Raw genomic sequence first — 13361 nt, 5'->3', positions numbered from 1 at the left:
GTGCCATCTTGCTTGTTTGTTCTGTCTGCCTTGTCTTCATTGTCTCTAGGTGTGTGGCAGCCATCTTGTGCCAGTGCTTCACCCTGGTACCATCTTCCTCTTTGCCTTCTGTGCTGATCCAGTTCCTCTATACCCTCTGCTTCCTCATTCTAACCTTCACTAAACCCCCCTTTTCTCTGAATTTCTCCCTACTTTCTCTTCCCTTGAACCTCTTAAAATCTGCCCCTTTAAAGTCTAACCTTTTGAGGATCCAAATGTTAATCCCCAATTTTTTATATACCCTGGACTAAAGCTGAACGAGGAGCCATAGATAAATATTTTCCCAAAAAATCAAAGATTCCTACAGATTTGCTGAGAAATTTAATATAGTCATTCATACTTAACCTGGTTTCTCTGACATATGACCTAGTTCACATACTTGTCAGTGAAGATCATCAGGTCCAGCACTGAATGAAGGCTGCCAATTGGGATAATCCTGAAAAATCTCTAGAGCTATGTTTAGACCCAGATAAGCTCCATGACATTCCAAACTTCTCCAAACCCAAAACTAAATGTCAATTACAAGGTTTTTTCAGGCTAGCATCTACTGCTAAATTGGATTCCAAACTTCTCTTACGGCCCAACCCCTATATATTTACTTAAAAAACAACAAACCTGACTTTACATTTGGGAACACCAGGATGACTTAGCCTTTAAGTCCTTAAAGTAATGCTTAAGAACTCCCCCTGCCCTAGGAAATCCCAATTATCAATTTCCCATTTTCCTTTTTGTATATGAAAAAGAAGGAAATGCCCCTGAAGTACTCATCCAAAAACACTGGAACTACTATTAACCGATAGGGCATTATAGCCAACAGTTAGACCCTGTGGTACAAGGATACCCCCCCTTCCTGTCAAAGCCCTTCTTTCCACTGTCCTTTTAGTTAAGGTCACCAAAAAAGTAGTTATGGGATCTCCTTTAACCATTTTTGTTCCCTGTGAATAAGCCCTACTGAATTCTTATACTCAACACCTTTTAGCCAGCCACCTTACCTCCTATGAGATCCTCCTGCTAACTGCCCTACATATAACTCTTTCTCACTGTGATAATACTAACCCTGCCTTCCTTCTTCCCTCCTCTGTGGATGATACTCCTTATACCTGTTAACTTCTACAATTCACTTTTTTAAAATTATTTTTATTTATTTTTAATTATGTTATGTTAATCACCATACATTACATCATTAGTTTTTGATGTAGTGTTCCATGATTCATTGTTTGCGTATAACACCCAGGGCTCCATACAGTACGTGCCCTCTTTAATACCCATCACCAGGCTAACCTATCCCCCCATCCCCCTCCCCTCTAGAACCCTCAGTTTGTTTCTCAGAGTCCATAGTCTCTCATGGTTCATCTCCCCCTCCGACAGTTCACTTTTTGACTGACTCCTCCTGACTTATAGGAAATTCATTTGAATAACACTGACTCTTCATGGCTTACTAATGGTTCTTATTTAAGCGGTGCAAGTGGCAAATACTATGATGGGTATGCTATTGTAACTCCTTATGACATTATTGAGGTTGCACCTTTGCCTTTGGCTACCTCATCCCAATAGGCTGTTATATTTTCTCACTCAGGCTTGTACTCCAGCTAAGGACAAAATCATAAACATTTATACTGATAGTAAGACTTTGAAGTAGCTCATGATTTTGGAATGCTATGTAAATAGCAAGACTTCCTTACTTCCAGCGGCAGGGCGGGGGGTTAGGGACTAAAAATGGCTCTTATGTCCAAAATTTATTAGATGCTATACGCCTACCAGCCACTTTGGCTATTATTAAGGTCCCTGGACATTCCAAGCTTGACTCCCTGACTAAAGTTATCCAAACTTAGTGATATTTCTGCCAAGAATGATGCTTTGAAAGGAACCAAGATCAAATCTCTGTCATGGTCCAAAGGGATGTTGCCTCAAATGATATTCTAGAAAACCTGACTAGAGATGCCCAACACTTGCCTCCAGAAAAGGAAAAACAACAATTAAAAATCCATCAATTGTCAGTTTGATCAAAAGAGAGAACTCTGGTTTGGGCCAAATAACAATCCAGCCCTGCCAGAGATTTTGAAATTCCCATTAATGATCACTTTAAATTCATTGAATCATTGGTCTACTCATAAAATAATCTTTATGAATCAACAATGGTGGGGGAAATATCAATAAGACCACAAAAAGTGTCTACTTTTCTTGCTGTATCTGCCCAAAATAAAATTCAGGAAAACTTGTCTGCACTGCTCCAAGTCACTTTAAATTGCCTGATGGACCATTTGAGATTTGAGAAATGGATTCCCCCATCTCTCAATGGAGATTTATGGATATAAATGTTTTGGTGATGGTTTAGGTTTTAAGGTTTCCACATTGGACTAAAGCTTTCCCTTATAGGCAAGGTACTGCCTCTTCTGTGGAAAAAATTCCATTAGAAAAAATAATCCCTCAAACTTTATAGTGACCAGGAAATTCACTTCCAAGAGTTGAAGCAGGCAACAGCTGGAGGAAACAACTTTCCCAGGATGACTGGACCAGATCTATATGCCTTTTTCTTGCTGTTGATCCTTACCTTATTTTCTCCCTCTTTTTCTTGGAAAGACAGTGCTCTTATCCACATTTTATAATTTATTGCAAACAGGGGAAGCCTTTCTGACTGCTGGGCCTGTCACCAGAAATTCTGATCTGTTCACAATGTTGGAAATCTCTTGGTTTTATCTGTTAGTAATAATCGCGCCTCGGATAAACCTCATTGGCTACGATACTGCCACTGCGCAAAGCTTTGGTTTTATCTGTAACCAATTTCTCCTTAATCCCAAATGCCACTGTTGATTATACCTGTAAGTTGATGGACATTACCTACTGTGTTAGGATATTATGGCCAGATGTCCCCCTACCTTGTTTTAACCTTTCCTCAATCATAACTGTATCAAAATCAGCTAAATATTTCCAACTTTGCTAATCATACAATTTTTGCTACTCTATTTTTTTTTCCTTCTCTAAGTGTGATCTGTCTTCCTGCACTCAAGGACAACACAGGCTAACTCCTCTCTGCAAGACTTTTAGGCAAGACCCCTTTAGAATGATGGTCTCTCACAGAATGTCACCCCAACTCCTCTGATCCCTGGTTTGAAAGGGTCAATTGGGAAATTCCAACTAATCAATCTATCAATAACCAGACTTTAGCTGGAATCCTCTGCTCTCCATCTGGTTTCATTTTCATCTGCAGTAGACAGCATTTCCCATGGGCATATGAATGCTAAAATAACTGATGAATTGGAGGTTAATGTTTACTGGGACATTTAACGGTCGCTGTTAACATCCATCACAAATCAGAAGCCTCCCATTGGTCCACACTATTAAAGTTCCATGGTCACCTTAAATAGGAACTTGCAGACATGTACATGACTTCAGGTATGCCTCCACAGAGAGAGACTTTCTCCTTTGGGTTGGAGTGAGTGACAATAAACATATGATCAGAAATTTCTCCCAGCTGATTCCACAGTCAACCCAACAACAATCATTTGACTCATTGACTACAGTAGTTTTGAACAATTTCATAGTCCTTGATTACCTACTTGCTGAGTAAGGAGGAATTTATGCAATAGACCATGCCATCTTTTGCACATGGATAAATTCCTCTAGGGAAGTAGAAACCAATTACATAAGATTAGGGAACAAGCACATTGGCTACAACAAATTGCATTTAACAATTCATGGTCCTTTGAGGTCAGCTGGTTACCTTCAGGTGTGGGCTCTTGGTTTAGAACCACTGTACAAGCAGTATTTGTCATATTGCTTTTGATTCTGCTTTGCATAATCATTTTTAAGTGTTGTTGCTATTCCTGCATAAGTGATATGCCCAATAAAGTGATGCTAACTCATTGCTTCAGAATCTCCAATGCTTACAACTTTGATAAGATATGGACTGTAGGTAGGAAATGCCTGAAAAGTCTCCCTCCTACATTTCCTTGTTACTCAAATGGCCTCCATCATTTCCAATCTGTGCATTTTCCCCTTGACCTGGGACATGACAACCAGGAAAAGTCCTTCCTACCATCAAGGGATGAAACCACTAAATGTAGAAAACTTGACTTTTGATCAGTGGTGCTTTTGAGTAAAGACCTTGATCAAAAGGGGGAAGTGTGAAAATGAATAAAAGAAACCTCATTTAAAATGGAGTCAGGCATTAAGAAGAGCACTTGATGTAATGAGCACTGGGTGTTATATGCAACTGATGAATCACTAAGTTCTACTACCGAAACTAATAATAATTTAAAAAGTAAATAATAAATAAAATTAGATTATAGTGATGGTTGCACAACACTGTGAAGATGATAGTTTAATTGTATATATTTTTTGCTTGTATACCTTAAATGGATGAACTGCGTGATACATGAATTATATATCATAAATCTGTTTAAAAATAAAAATAAAAATTAATAAAATGGAGTCAGGAAGCTCTGAAGGGGGAGCTCTCACACACAACCACTCACAGATGCTAGTAGGAAGAATTGTATCATGCATTTCCCAACAGGAAGAAGCTTAATTTGGGGGTTTTGTTTTGTGTTTTCACCCCAGCAGGAAGAAGAGTTGTTTTTTTTTTTCCTTATCTAGTAACATAGACAATGAGAACCACTGTAACTAAGGCATGAGAAGTTGCCACAACGCTGAACTCTTGCTCTCCTCCAGTGGACTTTCATTTCTAACAGTCACCCCCAATTTATTCCTTTCCTCTTTCACCATAGTTTGCATATCCCAAATTGCAATTCCTCTGTTATTCTCAAATAAACTCATTTTGCTGGCAAACTAACTGGCTATTTTATTTTTAAGGTTGACAGAAACTTTGAAGGTTGTGGGATACAAGGTAAATACACAAAAACCAATATTGTTTTTATATATTAGTTTGAACGATTGGAAATTGAAATTAAGCAAACAGCACCACTTATAACAACACAACACTACTTGAAATGCTTAGGTATAAATATAACAAAATATGTCAAGTTCTCTATATTGAAAACCATAAAATAGTGAGAAAACAAAGAAGGTAAAAATGGAAAGATATACCGTGTTTGTATTTTGGAAGACTCAGTATTATTATCAATTGTCCCAGTTTTTCTATAGATTCAATGCAATCCTAATCAAAATCTCAGCATTCTTTTTAGATATTAATAAGCTAATTCTAAAATTTATATGGGGAAATAAAACTAATAGCCAAAACAATTCTGAAGAAGCAAAATGCTGGAGAAGATACAGTGCCATTTTCAAGAATTACTATAAATTTACAATAATCAAGATGGTATGGGAATGCTGAAAAGTTAGACACATAGAACAATAGAGAGTTGTAGAAATGACCCATGCAAATGTGTTTAATTTTTGATAAAGAAGAGGCAATATAGAAACAGTCTCTTTTCAATATGGTGCTAAAACAATTGCATATCTATAGGTAAGAACAAAACATCTTCATAAAAAAAAACTGAAATTAAAAGATCTAACTGTAAAATTTATTTTTTAAGTTTTAAATTTTAATTCCAGTATAGTTAAAATTGTGTTACATTAGTTCAGGTGTACAACAATAGTGATTCAACAATTCTTTACATTACTCAGTGCTCATCATGACAAGCATACTCTTTAATACCATCACCTATTTCACCCATCCCCCCACCCACCTCCCCTCTGGTAACTATCAGTTTGTTCTCTATAGTTAAGAGTCTGTTTCTCAGAACAAACAGGGTTCTAGAGGGGGCTGGGGGGATGGGTTAGCCTGGTGATGGGTATTAAGGAGGGCACGTTCTGCATGGAGTACTGGGTGTTATACACAAACAATGAATCATGGAACACTACATCAAAAACTAATGATGTAATGTATGGTGATTGACATAACATAATAAAAAAATTGTAACAGCTGATCAATTTTTAGAATAAATTGTGTGTGATAAAATAAAACTGCTATAAAAAAAAGAGTCTGTTTCATGGTTTGTCTCTTTTTCCCTTCATTCGTTTTGTTTCTTAAATTCCACATGTGAGTGAAATCATAGGACATACGTCTTTTTCTGAATGACTTCTTTCACTTAGTATTATATTCTCTGGCTCCATTCATGTTGCAAATGGAAATATTTCATTATTTTTTATGGCTGAATAATATTCCACACACACACTACATCTTTATTTATTCATCTGTTGATGGACACTTGAGCTGCTTCCATAATTTGGCTATTGTAAATAATGCTGCTATAAACATAGGGGTGCATGTATCCCTTTGAATTGCTGTTTTTGTATTCCTTGTAAATACTTAGTAGTATGATTCCTGGATTATAAGGTAGGTCTATTTTTAATTTTTTAAGGAACCTTCATACTGTGTTCCATGCTGGTTGCACCAGTTTGCATTCCTACCAACAGTGTACAAGGGTTCTTTAATTTAAAGTCATAAAACTTCTGGAAGAAAATAAAAGACAAATCTGTATGACTTGGAGCTTGGCAATGAATTTTTAAATATGACATCAAAACAATTGATAAAGTAAAAAATGATAATAATTATAGATTGAACTTTTCAAAATTAAAAGGTTCTGTTCTGCAAAACACACTGTTCAGAGAATAAAAAACAAGCCACACTCTGGGGAAAATATTAAGGACTTGTCTTTGGGATGCATAAGGAATAATCAAATTTCAATAATAAAATTTAAAAAGGGAGAAAAATCTGAGCAGATACTTCAAGAAATATATATGGATGGGAAAGAAACATAAAAAGATGCTCAGTAAATACCCAGTACTGCAATTGCTGGGTCATAGGGTAGCTCTATTTTTAATTTTTTGAGGCACCTCCACACTGTTTTCCAAAGTGGCTGTACCAACTTGCATTCCCACCAACAGTGTGAGAGGGTTTCTCTACAACCTCTCCAACATTTGTTGTTTCTTGCTTTGTCAATTTTTGCCATTCTAACTGGTGTAAGGTGGTATCTCAATGTGGTTTTGATTTGAATTTCCCTGATGGCTAATGATGAACATTTTGTCATGTGTCTGTTAGCCATTTGTATGTCTTCTTTGGAGAAGTGTCTGTTCATGTCTTCTGCCCGTTTTTTGACTTATTTGTTTTTTGCGTGTTAAGTTTGAGAAGTTCTTTATAGATCTTGGATACCAGCCCTTTATCTGTAGTGTCATTTGCAAATATCTTCTCCCATTCTGTGGGTTGCCTCTTTGTTTTGTTGACTGTTTCCTTTGCTGTGCAGAAGTTTTTTATCTTTTTTTAATTTAATTTTATTATGTTATATTAATCACCATACATTACATCATTAGTTTTTGATGTAGTGTTCCATGATTCATTGTTTGCGTATAACACCCAGTGCTCCATTCAATACATGCCCTCTTTAATACCCATCACCAGGCTAACCCATCCCCCCACCTCCCTCCCCTCTAGAACCCTCAGTTTGTCAGAGTCCATAGTCTCTTATGGTTCTTCTCCCCCTCCAATTTCCTCCCCTTCATTTTTCCCTTCATAGTATCTTCTTTTTTTCTTTTTTTTTTTTTAACATATAATGTATTATTTGTAACAGAGGTACAGGTATGTGATTCATCAGGGGTGGGGGGATGCGTTAGCCTGGTGATGGGGCACGTACTGCATGGAGCACTGGGTGATATACGAAAACAATGAAGCATGGATCACTACATCAAAAACTAATGATGTATTGTATGGTGACTAACATAACATAATAAAATAAAATTTTTTTAAAAAAAGATGCTCAGTATTTAGTCATTAGGCAGATTCAAATTAATACTACAATGAGAAAACACTATGTATCTGGTAAAGTAAAAATAAACAAAAACTGACAATGCCAAATGATAAGGATGCAGAGCAATGGCAACTCTTTTTCATTGCTAGTGTCAATATGAAATGGTGGAGCCACTTTGGAAAACCTTTTGGCAGTTTCTTACAAAGTTAAATATACACTTACATAGGACTCAGCAATGCTATCCCTAGATGTTTACCCAAGAGAACTGAATAATTGTGTTCACACAAAAACTTATATGTAAATGTTAAAAGCACTTAATTTATAAACTCCCCAAACTAGAAACTGCCAAGATGTTCCTCAAAGGTGAGTGGATAAACTGTGGCATATACATAGTATAGAATGCTATTTAGCAAAAAAATTATGAATTTTAAACACATTTTGTTAACTGAAAAAGACTCAAAAGCGTACATTTTACATGATTCCACCCATATGATAATCTGGCAAAGGGGAAACTATTGAGATAGAAAACAAATCGGTGGTTGCAAAATGTTAGGAAAAGTTGACTATAAAGAGGCCACACAGGAAATGTTTATAGTGATAAAAATAGGTTATATGTTAATACGATTTGAATGCATGACTCTATACATTTATCAAACCCACATACCTTCTGTACCACATAGAGCAAGCTTTATTGTTAGACAACAGCATCCCCTAGAATGCTATGGGAATTCCAGAAGGGACATGCACACCATGATAACAACTATGTGTGTTATCAATGGATGACATAACCTAACTGAAAGTGTAAATAAAAAGGGAGCTAACAGACACATGAAAAAATGCTCAACATCACTCAACATCAGGGAAATACAAACCAAAACCACAATGAGATGCCACTTCATACCAGTCAGAATGGTCAAAATTAACAACTAAGGAAACAACAGATGGTGATGAGGATGCTGGAGATAGGGGATCCCTCTTACACTGTTGATGGGAATGCGAATTGGTGCAGCCACTCTGAAAAACAGTTTGGAGGTTCCTCAAAAAGTTAAAAATAGAACTACCCTGTGACACAGCAATTGCACTACTAGGTATTTACACAAAGGATACAAAAGTACAGATTTGAAGGGGCACATGCACACCAATGTACACAGCAGCATCATCAACAATAGCCAAACTATGGAAAGAGCTCAAATGTCCATCGACTGATAATGGATAAAGAAGATATGGTGTATATATGATGGAATATCATGCAGCCCTCAAAAAGAATGAAATCTTGCCATTTGCAATGACTTGGATGGGACTAGAGGGTATTACGCTAAGTGAAATATGTCAGTCAGAGAAAGACGAATACCATATGATTTCACTCATATGTGGAATTTAAGAAATAAAACATATAAAAATAGGGGAAGGGAAGGAAACATAAAATAAAAACAGAGAGAAGGCCAGCCCTAAGAGACTCTTAACTATAGAAAAAAACTGAGGATTACTAGAAGGGAGCTGGGAGGGGGATGGGCTAAATGGGTGATGGGCATTAAGGTGGGCACTTAATGTAATAAACACTGGGTGTTATATGCATCTGATGAATCACTAAATTCTACCCTGAAACTAATAATACACTATATGTTAACTGAATTTAATTTAAAAATTAAAAAAAGAATTATATGAACCAATGAAAAAGGGAGCTCATGTTTTACTAGAAACTGGCTAGAGACCAAAACAACTGTACTTACGAACATTATATCCTCATTGGTGAATGTGTTTCTCACTAGGGTACAGATTAAAATTTGTAAAACTACATATATACTAGTATTGAAAAATAATTACAGATAATGAGAGCCAGGGTTCTGTCAGAGAAAGAAGTTACAAATAAGCAAGGGGTAAAAAAGTAGAATGAAGTCTGCAGTCATGGAATAGAATCAGAGATGTCAGCATAAATGCATGAACAGAGATACCTACGCATACAGACAGTCACACCTGTGAATGCACATGCAAACACACACAGATACATACATACACACAGACAGCAGCACCTGTGAATGCACATGCAAACACACACAGATACATACATACATACCTACAGGAAGTTGAATAAAGAGTATAGGGAAACTGTATGATCTTTGCAATTCTTTTGTAAATCTAAGTCTGACAAAGAAAAAATTAAAAGAGACACTGATTGCAAATGACTTCAGCCAAAAAAAAAAAAAAATCACCCACTCCAATATCTTTTTCCTTGGGAGAGGTTTTGGCAATAAGTGCCTGTTTCTCTTTTGGTGTGTCCTTGAATCTTCAGGGTGCCAGCTCCACACTCTGGTCTGTGACAGAGTGCATATGTTTGAGTGGCAGAGATGTGTGTTAGAATGTCCTCTCTTAACGTCTGTGTTCAAACTTTCTGGGTCCCTACAGTGGCCCGGCTGGTGGTAGAGCCTCATGATCTTTTACAAACATAGCTACTGCTATAATCCTTCTTGCCATAAGAACTCAAAGTCACTCAGGCTGAGGAGAGGAACAGATGCACTGTGCTCCCTGCCATTCTCTTTATCGTTCTACCTCTCCTCCAAAAGAGTCAATGCACTCAGCCCCTTTCGTCTCCAGCCGGTAGAGGAAAAGTCTCTGCTTGTTTAAACTGTAAATAGGCACCAGAAGATGCCACAAGTTCCAAAACCATCTAGAATATTATATCCATTTAGATTTAGCTAAAGTTTTTTTTGTCAGAATGTATAAGAACAAGGACATTTAATTTGTCTGTTACTTATATTATTACAGGCATGTAACCAGTTCAATATTTTAAGTTAAAAAGAACTAACATTGTAGTATCTTGCAGCCTATCAGAAAATTACAACATTTAAGAAGATAAAAGTTTAAGAGCAAGACAAAGATGCGTTAACTTATCTAGTGGTTTTTCACTTCTGTAGGTCATCTTCAAGTAGAATAGATGGAAGCAAAGGTATATAGAACGATAAGCCATTACTACACAAACATCAAAGAATTCCAGGAGACGAAACAGCCTCTGGTAGCATGAATAGATGAGGACTGAAGAGAAGTTTGGGAAATGAATGCTGATTCCTCAGAACAGAATGAAAACCCAAGGCTAAGACTGGGCACATCTGGAGAGAGAGTTTTCCAGTTAGCAGGCTTTCAAGGAAAATTTTAGAGAAGGATTAGTTGGTGAGGACAGAGCTATCAAGGAACTAGTTTTGAAGGAACTGTGACAATATAACAAAGCTTCTTTGTGAACACCTATACATTTGGCAATTACTAAAGGCCCCCTGGGGCTGGAAGAACTGTAAAATTGAGGATGAAACATTGTTCTAAGTGCTTTATATATCTATCCAGTTATTCTACAATTATACTGTTGAGGAAATGGAGGCCTTGAGAAGATGTACAACCGGTAAGTGGCTGAACCAGAATTTGAACCCAAATGGTAATACTCAGGACCCATTCCCTAATTCTCTATGTGACCTACTTTCAAATAGATTTTTATTTCTCCCTTACAGTCATACACCAAAGGCATTTTCTATTCTGAATCAATATTGTTCATAGAAGGGCCTCAATTTTCAAATTGCTCTTTGCCTCAGTAGCCTATTGAGAAAGATGCTTTTCCTGTAATAGACACTTGCTTTGTATCATAGGGTTGAGAGAATATTAAGAGAATAACTTTGAGACAAGATATATCAAAGTGCTTTATAAATTCTAAAGTACCAAGGACTGTAAAGATGTAATTTTGGTCTAACAAGGGAGCTACCTTGAACATGTAGAGGGAGGGGTTCATCGTGAGTAATCGCATTCCTGAGAATAAGCCAATCTTTTAGAGAAGAGCAGGAACCTTTAGACTAAGGGAATCACAATTAGTTAATAAGTGAAACAAATAGGAATTCCATGGCATTGGAGGTTGCTCCTGATACATATTGAGAGGAATTTATTCATCTGAAAAATCTAATCTACTAGGGAAAATTACTTTCTCTTACAAAAAAAAAAAGTGAGGATGCTATATAAATACAGAGGTTGATTTTTATTTCCACTGCATGTGCTATTAGAAATTAGAATTCCTTTATCAGCTAGAGGAACTTTAAAAACCTTGCATTAGTACCAACTAATTAAAATATACAACTAAACCTAAATCATATGAGCAGAGATGAATTGGAACCAATGTCTTTTTTGATTAATCATAGCTGCTCAAGAACGATCTAATGAATACACTGACTGTAGAGTGCCACTAACAGATGATTATGGCGGTGATTTTGCAATTTAGCACTCAAAGACCTGGAATCTAAATATCCATGGGGCCAATAATTTTTGTTATTATTTAGAAGAGTTTCTGGTCTATCTTTCTGGAGGAAACGCTTTGGAGATATAAGGTTGATAGGCAAATAAATTTCATCCCATCAGCACACCTTATTAAGCCACTAAAGGAAGAGGGAAGGTTAAAAGCCTGTCATCATTGATGGCACATTTTGAGGCAGAATAAAGAGAAAATATGCTTTAAGATATCTTCGAATTGTTTCTTTAAAATACCCACTTGCAAATGTATTAAGATGCATGAGAGCAGCTATTTTATGAATCACCCAATCAAATGAATGGGCTTTAGTTCACTGAGAGTGGATTTTCTCTCCTAAATAATAACAACTGCTAATTTCTAACCATAGACTCCATCCTCTTCAAGTCCATTTTCACCCTTGGTTTCTGTATCCAGGCAATTACTGAACCTTATTAATTCTACTCCTGAAATAGCTCTAAAGTACTACCTTTGATCTTCTGTACTGTCACGACTATAGATAAAGGGCCCATCATCTCTTACCAGTCATTTATCACTAGCCTGATTTCTTCACCACCTTCTGTCCTGAAACCCCTTCCCCATACCCCCAGGCTACACTCTACTCTAAAGCATTCAATGGCTCCCATCACTGATAAAATACACAGTCTTTGGGAGGATATAAAATACCTCGCTAAGTGTGGTCCTGGCCTCTCCAGAACCATACAATACCATGACCCTTTTCCACACTTTGAATCCTTTGCATTCTTCACCATCCTTCAGTCCTCAAATATGCGGTGGTCACATTTTTGTATTTTATACCTCTGGTTCTTACTATTTGGAATTCCTTTAATCCATTTGCTAAATGTTTCAGGACTCAGATTCCATAATTTCAACTAATTAGTCTTTTGATCTTCATCTTTAGCCACTCTCTAACAATGCACACCATGAGCCAATCACTGATTCCTATGTGACATTGACATTCACTTTCCAATTTGTGCAACTAGAAGTGATCACTTTCTTGCTCCTTCCTATTCACAACATTTTGTATCTCATGGTACTTGATGCATCTCCCTTCCCGTTATATTTATATTTTGTAAAGTTTCAACTCGGTTGTAAAATATTTAAAGGAACTGTGGCTCATCACTCCTTGCATCTATAAAGTGACCATTCATGTCTTACAAATAGAAGATGCTCTGTAAATATGCATTGAATTGAAATTACTTCAATTGAGGGGAAAAAAAGGATGCCATCCTTTTGGCATCATTTCTTATGCTATAATAAGGATTCCTTCTGTTTACACATAAAATAGAAGACTTCAATCACCCCAGTAATCTTTAACTTGGTAATGAAGGCTGTAAATTAAT

The 13361-nt window shown here is 36.6% G+C and overlaps 1 non-coding gene across 1 annotated transcript; it reads right to left on the bottom strand.

Moving 5' to 3' along the window:
- Positions 1 to 2656: 2656 nt before the first annotated feature.
- On the bottom strand, positions 2657 to 2800 carry LOC113913441. The gene has a single exon (XR_003517214.1). It is a non-coding gene; the product is annotated as a U4 spliceosomal RNA (small nuclear RNA).
- Between the last annotated feature and the right edge of the window lie 10561 nt (positions 2801 to 13361).

The sequence above is a fragment of the Zalophus californianus genome, chromosome 14 (genome assembly GCF_009762305.2).
Source record: "Zalophus californianus isolate mZalCal1 chromosome 14, mZalCal1.pri.v2, whole genome shotgun sequence".
Taxonomy (NCBI): Eukaryota; Metazoa; Chordata; class Mammalia; order Carnivora; family Otariidae; genus Zalophus; species Zalophus californianus.
This window is presented reverse-complemented; position numbering and strand designations above follow the sequence as displayed.